Raw genomic sequence first — 24467 nt, forward strand, 5'->3', positions numbered from 1 at the left:
TTGTTGTTCTTTAAATTCTGTGTTTGAAAAATGTACCAGTGGTAATAGTGAAGTAGGAAGTGTTTCAGAAGTAAGGAATGTTTTAGACATATGTGCAGGACTAAATCAATTTTCTCAGAATATTCAGCAAGATTGTGATGAATTTATTATGTATATGCTTACAGTTTTGGAAGAAGAAGGTGTAGGTATTGATAGTCTTTTTGGCCTTTCTTATGAATGGGAACATATTTGCGATAATTGCTCATTTACAAGTAGTACTGACATACACACAGAAAGATTTATATATTTAACATTACCTGATTGTAAAACAGTGTCCTTTAATAAACTAGTTAAAGATGCGTGTCAGAACATGGTTTGTTCTCAATGTAATTCAGAAATGTTATCAACCTTATTTATCCATAGATATGGACAGTATGTCATTTTAATGCTTCAACGATGCAGAGCTGATGGAAGTAAATTGTCAACTTTAATTAAAAACTATGTGGCTTCTCAAATATCTATTTCTAGAAGAACATTTGTAACTGTAGCAATTATTTTTCATGAAGGGCCATCAATATCATCAGGACATTACATAGCTTATTTGAAGTGTCCAACTGGTTGGACGCTCTGCAATGATAGTCAATTAAGTTTTAAGTATCGTTTGCCTTCTGAGTTAAGAAATTCTTATCTGATATTTTTGCAACCAAAATTTCAGTGAAATTACTTGGTCTAGTCAGAGTAATACTGTAAAGATATGAAAATGTGTTGTTTAGAAATATCATGTGTTTAAGGGTGTTCAAATATAGAAATGAAACTTTTATGTGCCAAAGAGATAGCATAAGGTAAGGTTTCCTTAATGTTGATGGTACAGGACATGTTGGAATTAACTTATACTATTTGGCCACGCGGAAAACAATGAGTTATGAAAATGTGGACTTAAGATAAATGTTTTTAGAGTATACTTACTTGGAAGCTTGTTGAGAGGTACTCAAGAGAAACAAATTAGCTCATACTAATTGGCCATGCGGAAAAGTAAGAGATATCTAAATCTGGATTTGAGATAAATGTTTCTAGAACATACTTACTCGCAAGTTTGTTGAGAGGTACTCAAAAAATAACGACTTAACTCATAGTATTTGGCCATGCGGAAAAAAATGAGATATCAAAATGTTGACTTGAGATAAATGTTTTAAGAACATAGTTGCACGGTTATTTGTGGAGAGGTATTTAAAAGTAACTGGTATACTTTAATTAGTTTGTAATTGTGGAGTATGTGCTGTGCTTACTCAAGAAATTGCGATTTAGAGAAAAACATTTAAGACCTTTTTTTTCTAGGTATTTATGGTATGTATAGAGATCTTGTACGTTTTTCTTTTAAATACAATCATTTTGATTGTGGTTTTTTTTCCCCGCTGTCACATGATGATTACTATTGAAATCACTGTTTATAGTGAAAATCAATTTATCTGAGGACAGCAAAAATAAACCAGTAAATATGTTGTCTAAGTTATTTTGTTACATAGGATTTAGAAATATGTATTATAACAGATTTCTTTATTGTCTTCCACAGATATTACATTTTTAAGGTAAGAACAACTAATCATATCAGAGAGTTTCGTGTACCTGTGTCTTATCCTTATTTTTTTCATCCTCTTCCTTTGTTAGTGGTGTTTACATTTGGTTATTCCCTTTAACTCATGCTTTTTCTCTTACATCTTTTCTATTAGTATTCTTTTCAGTCTTTCTTACTCTTCAGTTTGTTACTTGTGTTGCTTTAAAGAGAGTCACCTTTATTGATCCTTTATCACCTTTGTTTCCTGAATCTTAACTTCTTTGTCTTACTGTACCTTACAATTTGTTCCCTTACTCTGCTTTTTTAATTATACTCAATTTCCAAGCTAAAATCTATAGTTTAGTTCTCTCACCCTACTTCTTTTCTCTTTATCTGTCTCTCTTACACTCTATGTCTGTTTGTATTCCATTCATCTTCTGTTACTCAACCTTTTTCACTCTTTTTCTGTTAGTGTTGTTTCTTTATTTTATCTATGTCTTTAAGACATTTAGGTACTCTTAGTCTGTTTAGTTCACAGACTGTTTGTTTCGTGTATTATCACTGATCATACTCTCATTTTGTCTCTCACTTTACTTTCCTTTAGACAGTCATTCTTTGAGTGATACTATTTCTTTTAAATTATTCTGTCTCGGTCTTTTTCTGTCCCTCAGTCTTCTTTTCTTTCACTTTCTGTTTCATTCACTTCTACTTTGTTTTGTTTTATAAAATAACACTATAACCATATTTGTACTTTCCTTCCACAGATACCATGCTTTTCAAAGATTTTAAGTTTTTCTTTATTACTATTTCTTAGGTAAGTATAAATAATAAAAATACCTTTTCAACACTGTGTCATTTCTTTGAGTATCCTGGTCATACTAGTGTTGTGTTTTATGTGAGCACTTCCATGGAGGATTGGCTGCACGGTCACAAGGAGCCTCTTAAAAATTAATTTAAGAAATCAGCAACATTTCAGTGAGTTAGTTCACAAATGCGGATGTGTCAAAACATTACAGGTAAATGATATGTGTTACAGAACTTTAGAGCATATTATCAATGGGGTTTTATTCTGCAATTTTGAATTTAAAAGCCAAGATAGCAGAGATAAAATTATCTCTCTTGTATGTTGCAGATGCTAACACCAGTTAGCGACATCTAATAATAGATGATGCCTACATTGGGATTTGCTTTGTTTGTCTGTGAAATTTAATATAATTGACATACAAAGTTAGCATTGCAAGATGTTAGTGACTGGAAACAGTTCCTAACATTGCTATCTACTTTTACCCACTTTGAAACCTATTTGTGCCATGTTCCAAAATCTCAAAAATCTAATAGCTGCCCCTGAGCAGTTCTTACGTATGTCATGTAATGGTAGGTAGATAACATGACTAAGACAAATAGTTTGGTAATGGATGAATATTGCTGACTTTACAACAATATTTATTTATTTGGACCGATTTTTATCACTTAGGACAGTGGTTCGCATACAATGTTCACCTGTGGGTTTCTTGACCTACTCAGCAGTTTACAGTGGTTCCACACCCTTTTATCTAACAGTTGGTAGGTGCTTTTTACATCCTGTTACCTTTATTAAAGTAATTGGGACACTTTCTATCACTCATTCAATCATCTGTTCACTGATCCAGCCATCCGCTCTCTTAACTATCCACCCTTTTACTTCACTGATGTATCTATGTTTTTGTCTATCGACCCCCTTTCACTTACTAATTTATCTTTATAATCACCCTTTCAGTTAACTATTCTTTTACCTTTTCACATATCAATTTATCTATCCACGCATTTACTTGACCATCATCTACCCTTTCATTTATTTATCTATGTATCCTTTCACACATCCATTCACTAAATCACTGATCCATCACGTGCTCTTTTACTGATGCATCCATCCTTTAACATATCTATCCATCCTTCTAGCCATTCAAGCAGCCTTCCAGCCATACATTCATCTATTTATTTTTTCTCTGATCTATACTTGCTCTCATTCATTCATTTATTCATGCATGTTTTCTGAGATTATATAACTATTCTCTTTTCATTCATCCTTTCAGTAATCGATCCAGCCATTTAGACATTTCAAACTTATTTACTCACCCACCTTTGTACTTTATGACCTGAGTCTTTCTCTGCAGAGTTGTAGGGAGAAGAGGCCTGTGAAGAACAACCTACAGCAAAGGGTGGGGTGCGGTGGGTGAGAGTTTACAATACTTCCTTACATAGGCAGACTGAAAACGTAGAAGTTATCAGTTATACATGATGTTCAGTAACAGGATGTGAGGTTACTGTTAGATGGTGTTGTTTCCATGGCTTTAAGGATTGTTTAAAAAAAGGGAGGGATCTTTTCAAAGGAGGTGTTGGATGTAATTCCGTGGGCACATTAAAGCACCTAAACTACAAATATGCGTCTAGCATAGGGTGGTGCTCGACTGGTGGTATGGTGTATGTCTGATTGCATGCAGATATGTAGAACAGGAAATACCTTCACACAAACAATAAGCAAAGACTATTGGCTTTGACATTAGGTGCTAGTTCCTTTAAGTACAAAAGCAGTAACCATGGCATTGTTGAATATGTTAATGAAAATACTGCTGTTCAAAATTCATGACAGAATGAAAGAACGTTAATCTGTTTTTTTAATTTTCTTTCATAGTCTTCTTTAAAGAAAGAGTGTTTCCTAATATGGCATGCTGGTGGTTTTACTTTTTTTATCTAAGGCAATGCCTTCTGTTCGTTGAGGCAGGAAGCTCCTTTGAGAATTCCAATGTGCGGGAGGGGTGCTTCTGGTGCAGTAAAATCCAAGGCCATTCTAGCATGGGCTGTGAGCCTTATCACAGGGGAGGAGCGCGCAGCTCTCTGAGATGGATACAGTTACACATAACAGGGTAGTGACGTCTGTGGAATTTACAGACGGTTGGTCACCCTAGTGTGCGCCGTGCCCTTGGCACCTCATTACGGCGGACTGTGGAGCCGCGGTGCACAGTTTGGGAATCAGTAGTTTTAGAAATAAACTTTGATAAATTTAACACTCCTAAGCGTTAAAAATCGCCGTTGGTTGACGGAAAATTATTGGAAGTAAACCAACATAGTGATAATTATTGCTAGTTGTTTACAGTAAGTAGATTTCTAAACGCAAAAAACGGGACATTAAATAAAAATAGACTATGACTATGATTTTACTTCTAGTGATGATAGTGCATGTTAACATTACCGTGTGAAAACAAGCGTTGTTTTTATGCACTAATGTGTGCTTTGTAATTAGGAGAGGGGGTTGATTTAGTTTTATTTTCCACACCTCCATGTTAACGCTGCCAAATGCTTCATCAAAGCAGCCCATGCAACTCGTACGATAAACAAGTTTATTTAAACTGTTTTTCTAACAATAGCCGTGTACGTGATAGTATTTTCGCCTTCAAAGAGATTTTGCTTGTAGTTTAACATACGCCTACTATGCATGTCATTAACTGTCTGTGCTGCACACATGCAAAGTGCTTTTACCGCAGGCGGTGTTATGACGTTCTAACAAAGGTGTTCAGGAACATTTACAAGGATACGGAAGACTTTATCGCTGCCTTGAACGGCAGGAAGTTCCCGATATAGGAGCGAAAACGGCGTCCATAATATGCTTTATAAATTGCAGTCGAACGTTATGTTAGATATAAAGGCTTATAACATACGTTTCAATTTGAATTTTTTAGAACATAGGGGCATATTATCAAGGACGGTCAATACATTTTCGCTGCTTTTATCGACAGGAAATTGCCGATAAAGCGGCGATAATGGGTTTGATAATATGCCATATGGAAATCTTATCGAAGCCCATGTGAGATGTGAAAACATCTAATATGGGCTTCGATAGGAATTCCATACAGCATATTATCAAGTCCATTATCGCCGTTTTATCGGTAGTTTCCTGCCGATAGAAGCGGCGATATTGTATCGTCCGTCCTTGATAATATGGCTCATATTATGAAGGTGATTATCGGCGCTTTTGTTACTGCGTTCTGCCGATAAAAGCGATGATAAATTATCACGTCTTCTTCATAATATGCCCCAAGTATTGCTGCATTCTTTAATTATTGTTCTGAAAATGCGGCGATACTTTAGCTTATGAATAAAGCTCTTTTTGGTATAATGAGGTAGTTCTGAAAAGAACTGTTTTTTTTTTTAAAGTTTTTTATTCTTTATAATTTGTAAAACTGGAACCACATTTTTGAACTGTAAAACAGGAACATAGGAAGTTGTTAAAAAATTAGCCGCATTCGAATCTTACATGGTCATTATATCTTCTTTCAACAAGAATGAGGCTCTGCTCCCCGTACACAATCAATCCTTTACACTTGTTGCATTTTATATGCACTTTCGACAAAAATGGTTTCAACTCCATCTCTGCAGTAGATGGAGATGTAGGTCGTCTGGTCGATGAAGTACTGGCCTCAGCTGGTGGTAGTTCTGTTGCCAGAGCTCTTGTCGCTGCCTGTGCATATTGCACAAGGTGGACTTGGCTCATATGTCTCTTCATGGTATGAATTGAAAAGGAATATTTTTTGGAAGGATTTCCTCTTGAAAGTACTGAGCTACAAATTGTGCAAGTTACTTTCGGAACATTTACTTTTTTTTGATCCTGAGGAAAGGTAAAGAATTGCCAAATGAAAGATTCCTTCTTTTTTTTTTAAAGGAAGATGAACATTTTCTTCAGATTCCAAAGATGAATTGCGTGCGGCAGCCATTTCAGCGAAGTCTCAGGAAAGATGATAAAGGTTGTTTCTCTCTTCAGCGCCAAATAGATAGTGAGGGAAGTTGGTGGTTTCTGGAAAATTGCAGAATAGAAACTACTATGAACCAATAGGAAGTGTTCTTTTCAAGTCACATGATTTGACATGCGCGTATTAGGACGTATACGCGGTGACGTATTCCGGACACCTACGTCAATTAGAAGTATCGGTCTAATTTAATGAAGTTTTAAAATGTGAAAAGGAGGAAAGGTATACATTCTCAAATGTTAAATACCTTCATATGGGGTTACAAGAACAATGCCGATAAAGTTTCAAACCTTTTTTATTCTTTCAAAATACCGGGGTGCGCGCACTCGGTCGCGCACCTCAGTACGTTTTTCAACATTTAGTGACAAGTCTGAAAACGGTAAAATGAAGGTAAGGTAAAGATTTTGTAAACCTTTTGAGACTTACAAGGAGTCCCCAAGCAATTCTGACAGTGAAGAAAAGTTTGTAATACTATGAAAACATTTCTCGAAAATCTATGATAAAACTATAGAATACATTAAAAAATATATATATATTTCGCAATTAAAAAAACCAATGAAATATAATGAAAAAAATAAGTTATAAAGAGCTTATACTTAGGAAGTAGCCTTTAAAAAACCTATGAAATTCACTGAAAAAACCATAGGTTTTACACACGTTATAGTTAGGAAGTAGCAATTAAAAAACCTATGAAATTCACTGAAAAAACCATAGGTTTTACACACGTTATAGTTAGGAAGTAGCATTTAAAAAACCTATGAAATTCACTGAAAAAAACATAGGTTTTACACCAGTTATAGTTAGCTCGAAATTTTACACGCATAAAACCATTGAAATTCCCACGTTATAGTTAGTTGGACTCACTATAACTTGCGCGTGCAATGCACTGCTGATGACGTCACATATTACATCACTCATGACATGGTCAGTGACATCACTCATGACATCACTGATGACACCATCCTTGTGACAGAGTAACAGACCTCCTTTCACTGTAATGTAACCCTTGAAACACATATTCAAAAACAGAAACTAAAATTTTCAAAAAAATGGAGATACCCATACCAGTTACAACAACCAATTCAATAATTCCATCATCTATATACACATCCACTCATTCACCAACAGTTCTATATAGTCACTCATACATATACTCACTCATCATATGTAGTGATACACCTATACATCCTGTTACACACCGACAGTCATCCAAAAGTTACTCACACACATACTCACACATGCAAATAAACTATTGAACATCCATTTATTTGCATATAGAGCTATACTCACACTACCACCTTACTTCTAAGCAAAATTTACACATTTATTCTCTTAAACAATCACTTATAGAAACACATACTAATTTAAACAGGAACTCTTACAATCCCTCACTCTCACATATACTCACTTATATACATCAATATTCACATATACTAGATTAAAACATATGTAGTTACTGATAAAGACACTAGTGAGACAGTCATTCACTCACTAACACACACATATACACACTCATCCACCCATACAGTCCTGCACATATGCTGTCTTCAAAACACATACAAAGAGAGAGTCAGTCATTCATGCATCTATGTGCTAAGTAATACCCCCACCAAAGCATACAAACACTCATACTGATACTAAGAAAAACATTTAATAACCCATATACATACACATGAACCTACTCACCAACCCATGCAGCCACTTATACACAAAGTGAAACATTAATACATATATTTAAATATTTAAACATTACTCACTAATATTTATTTTTCAGAAAGACACACATTCACTGGATGGTGTCATCAGTGATGTCATGAGTGATGTCACTGACCATGTCATGAGTGATGTAATATGTGACGTCATCAGCAGTGCATTGCACGCGCAAGTTATAGTGAGTCCAACTAACTATAACGTGGGAATTTCAATGGTTTTATGCGTGTAAAATTTCGAGCTAACGATAACTGGTGTAAAACCTATGGTTTTTTCAGTGAATTTCATAGGTTTTTTAAATGCTACTTCCTAACTATAACGTATGTAAAACCTATGGTTTTTTCAGTGAATATAGATATATATAGATATATGCACAATTCCTGGCGTATTTGCAGATTACTCAAACACCAGAGTCGAAGCCCAAATTACATTTCAGTGCTCAGGTTTATTGGCGAAAAAACAGCCCCTACGCGTTTCGAGGTAAGCCTACCTCTTGCTCACGGGTGGAGTACAGGTAAGCGCGCCAAACTTTTAAAGTGAAAACAACACAATGTATCATGTGACACGTGATGATAAACAGTGAAGACATACTTAGGGCTACAATGTATAAGGGTCAGACATACTGCTCAAACCACATTAAATAATATTGCTTGTAGTCTGTTTGTTGCAATTCCAAGCCTCGCTATGATGTTCTATATATTCCAACATGATATATCATGAATACTTGAGGTCGATAAAGCAGATATAACCATAATTATAGAAAAGGTTACCCGCAGCGTAATAATGCCCTAGTGGGCTGTAACAAAACAGCAGACTCCTTATAAAGATAATGTTGTGGCTTTAGATATCCGACCAAGTGAACTTAAGTCCAGTGTTGTAGTAATCACACCATAGATACTTTTAGATGCACACGAAAAAAATGTTTTTCACAAATACCACTTATTTTGTAGAAACAAGCAAATAGTAGCCCAAGTGGGCATATATAATGTGGTGCATCAGTTAAGTGGTGTTCAAAGTCTTTCAAATAGTCCAGTCTATTTGTTTCCACAATGCAGCCCCAGTGGGCGAGGAGTCCCTCACCTGCAACAAAAGGACAATCTTCTTTTAGCCCGTATGTCCACAGAAAAATATATACTTATTACGTACAAATTAAAATCATGATTCTCATTAAAAGTTAGCAGTAATATCTAAGAAAACAGCAGATGATTATTCCTCATAGATCATAAAATGTACAACCACCACCAATCACATTGAATAATATCGTAATCTTGTCTGTGGGATGAATACCTTATTCTCTAAGGTGAACAGCTAGTTCCTCCCCCAGGTTGTGACCTATCGGTTGCATCGTATTGTACTTGATTATATATTTGGACTCCAATTTCCTAAGATTAAGCCATCAAATCAATCAATATTTTGCAATTCTTCCTACTTACTTCTGGTTATTCCAACTTAAAAACTTACCATTCATTCTTAACTTATCCATACCTCCCTTAAACTCCTCTCACTCCCTCTTTTTCTCTAAACCTGTCTTCTCAATAAGGCAATATGGGTACTATACCATTATGCGATTTGTTCGCTTGTCTTCTGAGTTTAAAACCCACTGATTGTTTGTCTAATTTAATACCAAACGTTTGGGAAATGTGTATTATTTAAATTCTATTTATTTTTAGAAACTGCACTTTAAAAATTTTCTGTGTGGTGTTTGTAAACACGGAAACTTTCTTTCCTTTTCATTATTTTGCACTACTTAAGCAAGGTTGAAAAAAATGGTGGTCATGTGACCAAGAGCCCGTGAGCTCGAAACGCGTCTGTTTATGCCCTGAAATAAACAATCTTTCCGGTACCTGGTGGTGTGGCTTGTCATCCTCTTTTCCTGAATTGAAGAGGAATCCGTGGATGTGTTTGAGCGGCGGCGCCCGCTCGAGAGACCAGCCCCGACCCGCTTGGAAGGGTGAGGAATAGCGCAAACTTTTCAAATTGACGTGGAGTCAAGATCCCCGCCCGCCGGCTGCCATAAGCTGTTATGATGTACTAAGACTTGGAATCTCTTATTTCTGCACTTTTAACGCCGTGGGGCTGACCGCACCAACCGCGCCTGACGAGAAGTGTAACACGCGGCAGCAGCAGCAGCAGCCAGGGTACGCCAGACAACTATTGTCGAAGACGCATCCAGGTACCAACACGGTCGGAAGACCGAACTGCATTCTGGGCGATGGAGTATCTGAAGGAGCGGGAAGCCTCGGCAGAAAACGTTTTCAGGAAACAGAAAGGACCCGATGGAACTGCAGCTACCGGGTCAGCTGAAATCACTCCCCCCTGGTGTGGCATCACTGAAACAGAAAGGACATGCACTGGAACGCCTGAGAAAAAAGGAACTAAGCCGCTGGTGGGAGGCGACATCTCTACAGAACTATATAGAGATGGATTGTGTCCCTCGCGGTTTGCGTATCTTTATTGTTCCAACTTTAAATAAACCAAAACCTGAAGTTTTGAAGGCATGGCGGGAGAACACCAATGCATGCTCGAAAACTATGATGCAAATTTTGGTTAAAAATGCTTGGGAGGAGCATGAGGAACTGCTAAAAGAAATACAATTGCTCCTTGACGAATTAGCAAAGGAATCAGACCAAACAGAGGTATCAAAAACCTTAAAAATTGTGGATGACAAAATACAGAAATTTGAAAAAGATTTGATTGCGAGGAAACAACGCAAATTTGAGCGTGATGAGCGGGATTATAAGTCAGGAAGAATCCTGACATTTGCTAAAAAGTTTGAAAAGCACGCTCTTCACTACTAAGAGACAAAGCACTTGGAATGGCGGATAAAGACCGGTGGCAATCTGGAACCAGCCTGAGCTCTGAAGCAAGTTCAACCGATACAAATACACAAGACAACTTAAATGTAACGTTTTTTTCCGACGAGATGCGCCTCGTGATGGAGGCCAACGAACAATCCATAAGGGGGAGAACCCGATATCAAGGCCGAGGAGGCAAGGTAAAAGCAAGAAACAACGGCAACGACGCAACAAACTCAGGAACTACTGGAGTGGGAAACAAAAGCCAGACACAGAAGACCAAGTAATGGATGTACAGACTTCAGAGCTAACGGTAATGAATTTATCCAATAGACAATTAACTGATGATGACAAAAAAGTTCTTAGACTAGGATTAACATTTTGTCCTGACCTTCATTTTGATTATACGCAGACGCGTATAGATATGTACATGTTTGTGAGAAAACTTAAGTTACACAAAATACACTCGCACAAGAAATGTGATCCAGAATTGTCTAGTAATACCGCTGAAATTGTAAGCCAAAACAGTGATTTGCAAAATGTCTTAGTTACCCTGCATGAGGAAGGTAGGATAGATCTGACGCAATCCCAGGTCCCTGCCACCCAAGAGGGCACTGATATTGTCTCCGCACCTGATGATTTATCATCTACCAACTTAGAAGTAAATGTTTCTACTGTAACCACGCCGTTCAGACCCAAATCTAGATACAGACCCCAGTTACCCAGGGACAACATAGACCTATTTCATGATCTAGTCAACAGTGACATGTTGAAACTTCTCAACAGACCCTTGGGCAAACAGAATATTACACCAGGAATGAGGGTGGCATTAAATGAGCTAAAGAACGACGATTCAATCGTCATCAAACCCTCAGATAAGGGAGGAAATGTAGTTTTGTGGGATAAGAAAATGTACATAAAAGAAGCTATGAGGCAACTATCTGACACCACATGCTACACCAGAGTGGACCACTCCTATTTGAGTAAACTACTGAATAGGGTACACCAGAATATCCGTGATTGGGAGAAGAACAAACTACTGAGTTGGGATGAGACTAAATTTCTCATCAATGAAAATCCCACCACTCCCACCTTTTATCTGTTACCAAAGGTCCATAAAAATCAGACGCAACCACCTGGAAGGCCAATTGTGTCCTCCATAAACAGCCTCTTAGAAAATGTTTCGCACTATGTTGACCACTTTCTCAAAAGTTATGTTAAAGATCTGATTTCACATTTAGAAGACACCAAAGACTTTCTACAAAAAGTAGAGAATATCAATTGGGAGTCACATTTTTGGCTTGTGTGTCTAGACGTAGAAAGCCTATATACTTCCATTCGACATAGGGATGGCCTGAAGGCTTGCGAATATTTCCTGAGAACCAGAAGTAGGCATTTGGAAGCCCATTCCAAAATGCTACTCCAAATGATCGAATTGTGTCTTGAAGAAAATGTCTTTCTGTTTAATGGGTCTCTGTTCAAACAAATCCAGGGCACTTCGATGGGCACCTGCTTTGCCCCCAGCTACGCCAACCTACTGGTAGGCTGGTGGGAGGAGCAGGTGCTCAGGAGTGATGACCTGGAACATTGGACTACATGCGTGAATGTCTGGCTCCGCTACATAGACAACGTCTTTTTTGTGTGGGAGGGGAGTGAAAATGAGCTACTCAAATTTGTGGATGCACTCAATTTAAACAACTTGAACTTGAGATTTACCATGCAACATAGCCAGGAAACAATCGAGTTTCTTGATATAAAACTCAATATCAAGAACAATAAGATTGAAACAGAGATTTTTAGGAAAGCAACAGCAGGAAACTCTGTGCTCCACTCCAAAAGTTGTCTCCCCCCCAGTTTCAGATGGGCAATCCCTTTTGGCGAGTTTTTGCGCGCCAAGAGAAATTGCAGCACTGATGAGACATACATGAAACACAAGAAAACAATGCATGAAAGGTTTAAAATGAGAGGTTATCACGCTAACATGCTGAAAAAAGGTGAAGATAGGGTAGCCCTCATTGACCGGAAGGATGCACTATTTAAAGACTCTAGAGCCAGACAACCAAGTCCCAAATCTCCTATAAGACTGATAACCACCTATAATACACAATCCTCTGCGTTCAGCCAAATAATAAGAAGGAGGTGGGATATCCTTTTACAGGACAAAGTGTTAAAAGAAAGATTAGACCCACACCCCTCTATAACATACAGAAAAGGCAGATCCATCAAAGACCTTATAGTGCAAAGTCACTTAGACAAGAAAAAAATATGGCTGGCAGCAAAGGGTGGATTTTTCAAGTGTGGAAAATGTAAGGCCTGTAGCCACAGTACCAATGTAAGGGAGGTTGAACTCAAAAGAATAAAGAAAAAATGGTAAAAACATCCAATGTACCACTGACTATGTCATCTACGTAGTAACCTGCCCTTGTGGCAAATGGTACATCGGCTCAACTACTTTCCCTGTGAAGAAGAGAATCTTGGAACATTGGCGTGCAATCACGAATAAAGATTTCGCATATAGCACGGCCAAACATTTCCACCAACACCACGATGGAGACTGGACCAAAGCGAAATTCTTCGCTCTTGATTCGATCCCCAAACATATCAGAGGAGGGGACCGTCTAACAGCATTGCGCAGAGCAGAGTCCAAATTCATATTACAAGCAGGATGTATCGTACCTATTGGGATGAACATTGACGAGGAGATGTATGTACACCTGTAAATAATTAAACTGTGAGCTTCCCAAACCCCCTTCATTGATACTCCTATTCCATGACATATACCTCAAAAATTCTTTTAAAATTATGATTTAGATTCTAATAATGTTTGGTTGACACAATTTCAAATGTATTTTGATGAACTATGGTAATTAGACAGCTTGAAATTTCGAGAGAGGAGAGCGATGTGACAAATGCTATCAAGTCTAAATAGTTTATATGTGTCACGTTCACAATTGAACTAATGATTTTTTCCATTTTTTCCATTTTCTTACTTTCCCTACAGTGATGTATTCTGTCCTGATAAGAAGCGACAAACCACTAATAGTGAATACCGTTATGAGCACTACTGCTACACGAGAAATTCAAAGTACGACTATGAGCACGGGATAGAATATTTCGGGAAAATATCAACTATGAAATAGTTTAATCCACTCCTTTTTTTGACTAGATAGACTATAGCCACCTACTGACTTATACTGAATCATGAGATGGATACTTAATTATGGAGGCATTATACAATGGGTACTAGACCCAAGCGACTTGATCAAATCAATCAATATTTTGCAATTCCTCCTACTTACTTCTGGTTATTCCAACTTAAAAACTTACCATTCATTCTTAACTTATCCATACCTCCCTTAAACTCCTCTCGCTCCCTCTTTTTCTCTAAACCTGTCTTCTCAATAAGGCAATATGGGTACTATACCATTATGCGATTTGTTCGCTTGTCTTCTGAGTTTAAAACCCACTGATTGTTTGTCTAATTTAATACCAAACGTTTGGGAAATGTGTATTATTTAAATTCTATTTATTTTTAGAAACTGCACTTTAAAAAGTTTCCGTGTGGTGTTTGTAAACACGGAAACTTTCTTTCCTTTTCATTATTTTGCACTACTTAAGCAAGGTTGAAAAAAATGGTGGTCATGTGACCAAGAGCCCGTGAGCTCGAAACTCGTCTGTTTATGCCCTGAAATAAACAATCTTTCCGGTACCTGGTGGTGTGGCTTGTCATCCTCTTTTCCTGAATTGAAGAGGAATCCGTGGATATATATATATATATATATATATATATACACATACATATATTATAGGTGGGGAAATGACCAAGGGCTTGAAGACGCACGTCACAGCAGTGTGATTGTTGTAATCCTTTATTCGCTAAGAAGCGACCGGCGTCTGCTCTCTGATGTCATTTTGCATCCATTTCCCAGACGCGTTTCGGAGCTCCCCTGGCTCCTTGTTCACAGGGTGAAAATGGAGGTTTGCAGCATATACGAGCATTTGATTCATATTGAATTGAACAGAATTGCACGCCCTCTGGTGGGCCTCGCAGGTGAGTGGCAGTCCAATGCATTATGGTCCTTGTAGTGCTCGTAGCGATTTTTTCCCTCTGGTGGGTGCTGCTCCACTCCATTAATGTATTAATAATGTTGCCCAACCCCTCTGGTGTGCCCCATATAGCATTGGTTCAGTCTATTAGGAATATTTGTGGCTTCGCTGCTCTTCCCACAAGGGGGCTTGAATGGTGAACAAGCCCCATGGTCCCACATGTTCCTTGTTCGTGGGGGTGCTGTCTTCTCAGCAGGGCTGCCGAAAATGCCAAAGGGCTTGAAGATGCACGCCGGGGCTTGTAAATAAGCCTCCCAGAATCCTTCATGCAAGTGTACCAGCAGGCCTGAAGACATATGGTTCAAATGTCGGTGTTGAACCATAGGGGATTATTTAGCAATTGTGAGTTGCTAGTCCCAGTCAATTGCATGTGATTATTAATGATTTTCGTACTGGTGTCAAGGTGGTAAGGAACCAAAGTTGTGCTTGCAATAGTCTATGGCTAAGTGAATATTTTGACATTTGAAAAATTGAGGCCACTCATATTTTTAAAAGTTGCAGTTTGGTTTATGGAATGTTTGGTTTCATCCCCTTCCAGGGTAATAAATTAGGCTTTTATCTGATTTTGTTAAAAAAGTTAGGGGTGAGGTGCAGAGGTAGCATTCATAGAGTGTATATAGAATATATTAAGTGAGCATCATTTTGATACATGAATAACAAGCCCATGTATCTCGAATGAACTACAAGGTACGACTTGTTTTAGTTCTCAAGCACATTTCTTGTCTTTTGGTAATGTCTTTTGGTAATATCTCTCGTGCTAACGAGGTACCGGTGTATTGTAGGATACAGGACGCATCTTTCTATTTATTCCGTATTGGTGCAATCACCTAACAACAAGGTCAGTACAGAAGTCGTTAGCTTTTTCCTAAGCAGCACACCAGGGTGTTTGTAGTATTTCCTTTGGCACATAGGTTTTGCGGAGAGTTTTTGAGCACTTTTGGGTTTTATTCTCGGTTCACCTTATATCTTAATGGTCATTTCTTTCGTCATTATATTCCTCCTATGCACGGGTATTTTCATTTCCCTAATTATTCCAGTTAACCACCTGAGTTTACCCACACAAGGTTCACTGATTATTGGTTGTAAAATAAGCACATAGCAACATAGTGGTAACTGTTGAGAGATTGCTCACTGTGTATGCACGAAGGACCGTAACATTACAATACAAAATGTTTGGTTATGTTTATTTTTTAGATACAGCCCCTGAAGAAGGGCCTGGAGGCCGAAATGCATTGGGCGGGCAACGTAAAATGAGATTTACATGAAAGTGATTGTCATAAGTCATGAATAATGCAATGTTTATGATGTAACAGTATGCAATATGAAAAAAAAATTTGTTATTTGTTTACAAGCAGATACAGTGAATTACAAATACTTGTCAACATAGAGTGATGGTTTGCTGATTATTTGAACTTGAAATTGTTTTATGAAACTGTATCACATGTACCACGTTCAAAAAATATTCCAGTTGGAAGTGCAACAGTGCGCGTTAGGTCAAGCGGTTCCGCTTGAATAGTTGTGTCAAAAGAGTGGAGTACCTATATAGAGTACCTGAGAGGGGCACCATTTGAAATTTGAAGTTGTCCAAAAGATTCTTAAATTATTGTAGTAATACACTATGCCACACAAAAACAAGTGGAGGAGTGCCCATTTGTTCACAACAACCTTTAAGCTTCCCAGGAATCGAACAGACTAAGAACTCCTAGAGAACTCAAATGCAAACATTCCGAATACAACACCATTTATGTCACAATATGCATACCACCACAACTCCATTCCCTTAAAAAACAAGCAACTTCTTAAAACAATCTACACAAGAATATAATATAACCACGACAACTAATGGTTATTACCTGGGAAGCAAGATCGCGGCCGCGTAGTTGTGGCCGTTTACAGCGGAGCAGTGAGGATGAGGGCACAGAGCCTTAAGGAACCGGTATAATGCAGCCACGAAATCTCACACATCGAAAGTAAATGGTATTAATCTGATGCCCGGATGACGATGATTTCTGCCCTTACGTGTCGCGGATCGGCAAGACAGCTGATGCGTGTGCTGGCGCTGGCCATGGCTGTCCTCTCTCCCTGCCATAGGCTCCTCGTGAATACAAGAGGGCGGAGCTTTCGCACAAGGCAGCGGAGCGGAGCTCAGTGCGGAGCCCAGAGGAGGCAGCGGGGGTCGGGGCTTGCAAAGCCTGTGGTGCCGTAGGAGCGAGAGGCGAAGGGGAGCCATGGCCCCAAAAGTGAATACGGGGGCAAAAGCAGCACTGTCGAAAAAGAAAGCTGGGATGGAAGGGGCGGCGGTGGCGGCTGAGGAAGGCGAAATCCCGCGAAAAAGTCAAACGCCCCCGGCGGAGCTGGTGAAGAAGAAGCAACAGGTAGCGGCTAGGACCCGCCAGGCTACCGCGTCAATTGCCGATATGTTTTCTAAAGGCGGTAAGGAGAAGGAGGCTAAGGATGCCTCACGGCCTGGTGGTGATGTGATAATTCAGGAGGTGGAGGATCGGGACAAGGGGTTCATAGACAGTGTTGTGGGGAGGCTACCCCCCCACTGCCCGAAGAAACAGATTACACCACAGCCATCCCCCCAGCAAAGGCAACCACTCAGAGAGCCCCCGAAGGGACCCCCCAGTCGGGAGAGAGTCTTCTGGGATCGGACATGGGGAAAACTGCTACAAATACATCCACAATCACGGGAACCACGGTTGAAATTAACAGTACCCAAGAGCAGCATGAGCTGGCTGTGTCAGTTGTTGTGGTTCAAGAGGCTCAGCCAGCCCTAGAAACCCACAAAGTAAGGGGGCGGATTTGACTGATGAGGGAGCCACGTTTAATGCTGGCGGTCTGGATGTAAAAATTAGTAATGCCACCTTGGTAGCTGGTAAAGAGAAAGAGAAAGAGAAAGCCCCTAGTGAATACTTCTTTTCAGTATCTGAGGGGGCCGAGTGGTCTGATGAGGACGATGATCGCAGCTCCTACTTGGAGGACAGCAACCCGGAATCTGAGAGTGACCCCGAGCGTGAACTTCCAGCGACAGCAGTTAGACCTTTTGCTGTATCAAAGGGGCAAGAACATCCTCAACGTGAGCTAAGATGGAATCACTCATCCGCAATGCCTTTGCCATCGTCCACAGGAACACCATCCGCATCACGACCGACGCCAACGACTCCTTCGCCGCAGCCGAACATCTCCACTTTCAGATTCACACCGACCCTAAGACGACCCTCAGAGGCACCCTCGTCTACAGACCCCCGGGACCACGCACACAATTCAGCGAAGACATCACAGACTTCATCAGCCCGCACGCCCTCCCCTCCACCGACTACATCCTCCTCGGGGACCTCAACTTCCACCTGGAGAACAACAAGGACCGCAACACCACCGCCCTGCTGGAAAACCTCGCCAACCTCGGACTCAAGCAACTGGTCAACACCCCCACCCACTACGCCGGCCACACGCTTGATCCCGTTTTCTCTTCCAGCAAGTACATCACCTTCAGCCACGCCACCGGACTCCACTGGACCGACCACAGCTGCGTCCACTTCAGCTTCAAAAGATCCACGACCCACCACCACCCGCAACAGGTACCTCACAGGAATTGGAGCAAGATCACCGCAGACCAGCTCACCACCTCCCTCAGCCAGAGCCCACCCGCCAAGACAACGGACCCCAACGAAGCAGGCCGCAACTTCACACAGTGGCTGACCGCCTGCGCCGACGACCTCGCGCCACTAAAGAACCCTCCCAGCAGACCCAGAAGCAAGAAGGCATCCTGGTTCACCGACGACCTCAAGGACTCCAAGAAGACCTGCCGCACCCTCGAGAAAGCCTGGCTCCTCGACTGGACCACCGACAACATGACCGCCCTCAAACACGCTACCCGCAAGCACCACCAGCTCATCCGCACCACAAAGAAGAAATCCCTGAAGGAACGACTGGACAACAACGCCCACGACAGGAAAAGAGCTCTTCACTATCGTCAAGGAGTTCTCCAACCCCAGCACCGGCACCAACGACATCACTCCGTCACAAGACCTCTGCGACTCCCTCGCCTCGTTCTTCCACCGCAAGATCGCCGACATCCACAACAGCTTCGGCGCCCCACCCACGCACCCAACCGTCGAACCAACGCCCCCCACCGCCACCCTTTTTGAATCGTTTTGGCCACCACAAGTGTGGAAGGGTATGCTCAGATGTGAGTCCCTTGCTCACTGCACCATCAGGATTGAAGCAAGCCGGGCCGAAGACGGCTGTAATGCCAGAAACCGGTCCCCGGAAGCTTGTTTCCTTTCCAGTAAAGAATTGGCTTGGTAGTTTGGTCTGCCCTGTTCCCATGATGCACTGGGCCAGGGACAGACTAATTTGCATGTAGCCAGGTTCTGAACTGGGATGGTGCAGTGAGCTAAAAAACGGTGATGGATCAAGCCCTGATCTTTTGACTGGGTAGGAGTGTTCTGCTTAATTCAGATACTCTGTCCATCACCCCCCCCCTTTTTGAATCGTTTTGGCCACCACAAGTGTGGAAGGGTATGCTCAGATGTGAGTCCCTTGCTCACTGCACCATCAGGATTCAAGCAAGCCGGGCCGAAGACGGCTGTAATGCCAGAAACCGGTCCCCGGAAGCTTGTTTCCTTTCCAGTAAAGAATTGGCTTGGTAGTTTGGTCTGCCCTGTTCCCATGATGCACTGGGCCAGGGACAGACTAATTTGCATGTAGCCAGGTTCTGAACTGGGATGGTGCAGTGAGCTAAAAAAACGGTGATGGATCAAGCCCTGATCTTTTGACTGGGTAGGAGTGTTCTGCTTAATTCAGATACTCTGTCCATCACCACCCCCCTTTTTGAACCCTTTGCACCTGGACCACGGTGACCACCGAAGACACAGCCCGCACGATGAACACCATCCACTCCGGATCACCGACCGACCCCTGCCCACACCACGTCTTCAACAAGGCCGATCTCCACCATCGCACCCCAACTCCGGAACATCATCAACGCTTCCTTCAACACCGCCACCTTCCCGGAGAGCTGGAAGCACGCCGAGATCAGCGCCCTCCTGAAGAAACCTACAGCGGACCCCACCGATCTCAAAAACTTCCGCCCCATCTCGCTCCTCCCTTTTCCTGCTAAAGTCATCGAGAAGATCGTCAACAGACAGCTGACCGCCTTCCTCGAGACGAACGGATCCCTCGACCCCTCACAGTCCGGCTTCAGAGCCAACCACAGCACCGAGACCGCCCTCATCGCAGCCACCGACGACATCCGGACCCTGCTCGACAAGGGGGAAACAGTGGCCCTCATCCTCCCTGACCTCTCCGCTGCGTTCGACACGGTCTGCCACCGCACCCTAGTCCAGCGCCTCAGCAACATCGGTATCCAAGAGAAGGCACTGGAGTGGATCATCTCGTTCCTCGCCGGAAGAACACAAAGAGTCCGCCTCCCCCCGTTTCGCTCCGAGGCCACCGAAGTCATCTGCGGCGTCCCGCAAGGATCTTCACTCAGCCCCACCCTCTTCAACATCTACGTGAAACCTCTCGCAGCCATCGCACGCCAGCACAACCTCAACATCATCTCTTACGCCGACGACACCCAGCTGATCCTCTCCCTCACCAGAGACCCCGACACCGCCAGAACCTGCCTACACGAAGGGATGAAAGACGCCGCCGAGTGGATGAAGGACAGCCGCCTGAAACTGAGCTCGGACAAGACGGAAGTCCTCATCCTGGGATCTTCGCCCTCCGCCTGGGACGACTCCTGGTGGCCCCCAGCCCTGGGCACCGCACCCAAGCCAACCGACCACGCACGTAACCTGGGCTTCATCCTGGACCCCTCCCTCTCGATGAACAGACAAGTCAACACCGCCTCCTCATCGTGCTTCAACACCCTGCGTATGCTTCGACAGATCTTCCGCTGGATCCCGACCGAGACCAGGAAGACTGTCACCCAGGCACTCGTCACTAGCGGACTGGACTACGGAAACGCCCTCTACGCCGGAACCACAGCCAAGCTACAGAAAAGACTCCAGCGCATCCAGAACGCCTCCGCCCGACTCATCCTGGATGTCCCCCGACGCAGCCACATCTCCAGCCACCTGAGGAACCTGCACTGGCTCCCCGTCGACAAGAGGATCACGTTCCGGCTCCTCACCCACGCACACAAGTCTCTCCACGACCTGGGCCCCAAGTACCTCAACGACCGCCTGACCTTCTACACGCCCACCCGCCAGCTACGGTCCACCAGCCTCGCCCTCGCAGCCGTACCACGCATCCGAAGAGCCTCCGCCGGAGGAAGATCCTTCTCTTACCTGGCTGCCAAGACTTGGAACTCCCTCCCCATCCACCTTCGGCTGACCCAGGACCATCTCGCCTTCAGGAAACAACTCAAGACCTGGCTGTTCGAGCAGTAGCATACCCCTCCCCCCAAGCGCCTTGAGACCCTCCCGGGTGAGTAGTGCGCTATACAAATGGCATGATTGATTTGCAAGGTAGCCCCTGTGTTGAATCAACCCAAATCTCTCTCTTGGAGGTAATCCATCAAGAAATTATCGCACACAGGGAGGAAACACGCCAGGACAGTCGCAAATCTCAAGCCGCGATGAGAAAGATGCAGGGCGTGGTGAGAAAGCTGTCTAAAGCCTGCACTAATATGGGGGACAGAATATCAAACCTCGTGGAGAGAGTGGTATCAATGGAAACCGAGGTAGCGGCTGCCACCAGCAAGGTCGATGCTCACTGCTCTCAAGTAGCAGACATCCAGTGGAAGCTTGAAGATATGGCGAACAGGCTCAGGCGGAACAATCTTAGGATCCTAGGAGTACCTGTGGGGGCTGAAGGATCGGATGTCAGAGCGTACATTATCAAACTCTTCGAGTAGGCATTTCCTGAGCTTTCCAGCTGTAACTGGTCTGGGGAAATCCAGAGAGCACACCGTACTCCCTTTAAAATGCGCCGAAACGCGAGGGAAGGAGATAAACCCAGGGCGATCTTAATCTTCCTGGGTAACTTTGTTCTGAAGCAGACCATTGCAGAAAAGGCTAGACCAGATGCGAAGAGGACCAACGAAGGGGTGTCATTCTTTGTCCGTCCAGACTTTTGTCATACAACCGTAGAGAGACGCTGGAGATTGAGGCAAATGATCAAGCCCTTTCAGGAGAAGAAGATGCAGGCCTACCTGATAAATCCAGCCCAACTAAAGATAATGAACGAAGGGAGGACACAATACTTTGCATCTGAAATCAAAGCGAAGGAGTATCTTGACTCTCTGGGCAACTAGCTTATCATTATGTACATATTTTCAGTATATTTAAGCATATCACAGAAAGGTGGAGGGTGAGCCAAGCATTGAACGGCTGTGGGTATCGATAGAAGGCTATAAGGGGCAACAAGCTTATTTGTATTAGTTTTTCTTAATATAGTCCTCACTGCTTCTACCGTAAACCATCACGTGCACAAACTAGGTCTGAGCGCTTCACGGAGAGGGTGCAGGGGTGGCTACAGGGGGGGGGGCTCGGGGTTGAGTGGGGTGGAGAGGGTAGGAATGGGGGGGGAGGGAGGTAAGGGGGGGAAACTAAAAAATGAGATAATTTGGTGCTTTGTAGATTTTCTTTGTTTCTTGCTTGGTCTGGGTAATGGCCGAGGTAAAGCTTGGTTACAAATGTTTCAGAAAAGTTAAGATGGTAATCTAGATCAACAAAATGTTGAACATTAGAATTTGTACAGTTAATGTGGGCGGGCTGAATGACTGGAGGAGGCGTCAAAGGCTGGCTCATTTTGTCAAATATAATGGAATTGATGTACTGTGTCTTCAAGAGACCCACCTACCATGGGCAAAAAGGTACCTGAAGTATATTAGAGGTTTTGAGCCGTTGGCATGTTCATCGCAAACGTCGTCAATCAGGGGAGTTGCAATTTTAGCAAGATCATCCTTAGGGGGGGCCAAGCGGTCTAAAGCTGATTGTCTGGGGAGATGGGCAATAGCTGAGCTCCACAAAAGTTACACATTGTGTGTATTCCATGGGTCAAATCAAGACGATCCGGAGGTCTATGATATCTTGGAAGGTGAGCTAGCCAGCTGGCCCACCCCCACTATAGTCTGTGGAGATCTAAACATTTCTGTCGATTGGTATAATCAATCTGTATATGTAGGACGGAAACCTTGAGTGTTCCAGGCATTGAATGCTCTCATCAGTTCACATGGGCTGAAGGATGTTTGGGGGGGATAAGGAGCCGCACAACCCCGGTTTTACATTTTTTTCGAATCTATTCCAGAAATACACCAAGCTAGACTACTTTTTAATCTCTTCTTCAGAATTGAATACGGTTGGCATTAGGAAACTCCCGAAAGCAATTTCGGACCATAGTCCGTTGATTCTGTCCTGTGAATTGGATAAGGTTGAAAGGAAAAAAACTAGTTGGCCTTTGAAAGGAGGCTATTAGCGGATAACAGATTCGTAGAACATCTCAGGAAATGGACAGGGGAATTTTTTGATGCAAACCGGTACAGTATGTCGCGAAATGGCATATGGGAAGCATTTAAAGCGGCCCTAAGGGGAGAATCCATCAGTTGTTCGGCAAGGTTAAGGAGACAGGATAGGAGAGAGGTAGAGAGACTCATGGGGGAATTAGCGGAAGCAGAAGAGCAGCATATCAATGATATTGGACACGGGGTGGATGGTGTTGAGAGCCAAAGAAAACTGATGATTATTAAAGCAGAGCTACAGAAAATGATAACGCAGAAGGCAATCAGTGAATATCAAATCTCTAGGGCAAAGCGATATGTAATGGGTGGAGCAGGCAGGTAGGGCTCTGGCATTACGACTTAGACACGATAAGGTCAAGTATATAATCTCTAGTATACATGAGGATGGCAAAGAGTTTACTGAGCCAAAGGAAATACTGCTGGTTTTTAAGAACTTTTATCAAACATTACATGACGAGGAGGGCTGCTCTAGCCGCCAGAGTGAGGAGAGTGGTGATGAAGGCCCAATATTTGATGAACAGGGTAGAGAAGAGCTGGACAGAGATCTGACTAGGAGTGAGATTACAGTCGCATTACAGGAGTTAGCAGCCGACAAAGCTGCAGGCCCCGACGGAATTCCCTTGGAGGTGTACAAAAGCATTGAAACCGAGATCACCCCATTGCTGTTGGACCTCTTCAACGGTATATTGTGTTCAGGTGTAATTCCAGATTCCTGGAAGGAAACAAACATAATCGTATTTCCTTAGTAGGGGAAACCAAAGGAAAACCCAGGGTCATACCGCCCAATCTCGCTTATCAACGCAGATACAAAGCTGTATTCTAAAATTTGGGCTAAAAGATTGGGCAGGATCATTGGCGGTCTCGTCTCCCCGTGGCAACATGGGTTTGTTCTAGGGCGAGGTACGACGGACCATACTAGACAAGCTATAGCGCTGTTCGATGCCCATGGTGCTGCGGGGGGGGGGTGGGGGAGATGGCCATGATCCTCCTCGACGCGGAGAAAGCATTTGACCGCGTGGTCTGGGATTATCTTTGGGGTGTTCTGGCCGGTAGAGGCTTTGGTTCTAAAG

This window comes from Lissotriton helveticus, chromosome 3_1, assembly GCF_964261635.1.
Source record: "Lissotriton helveticus chromosome 3_1, aLisHel1.1, whole genome shotgun sequence".
NCBI lineage: Eukaryota > Metazoa > Chordata > Amphibia > Caudata > Salamandridae > Lissotriton > Lissotriton helveticus.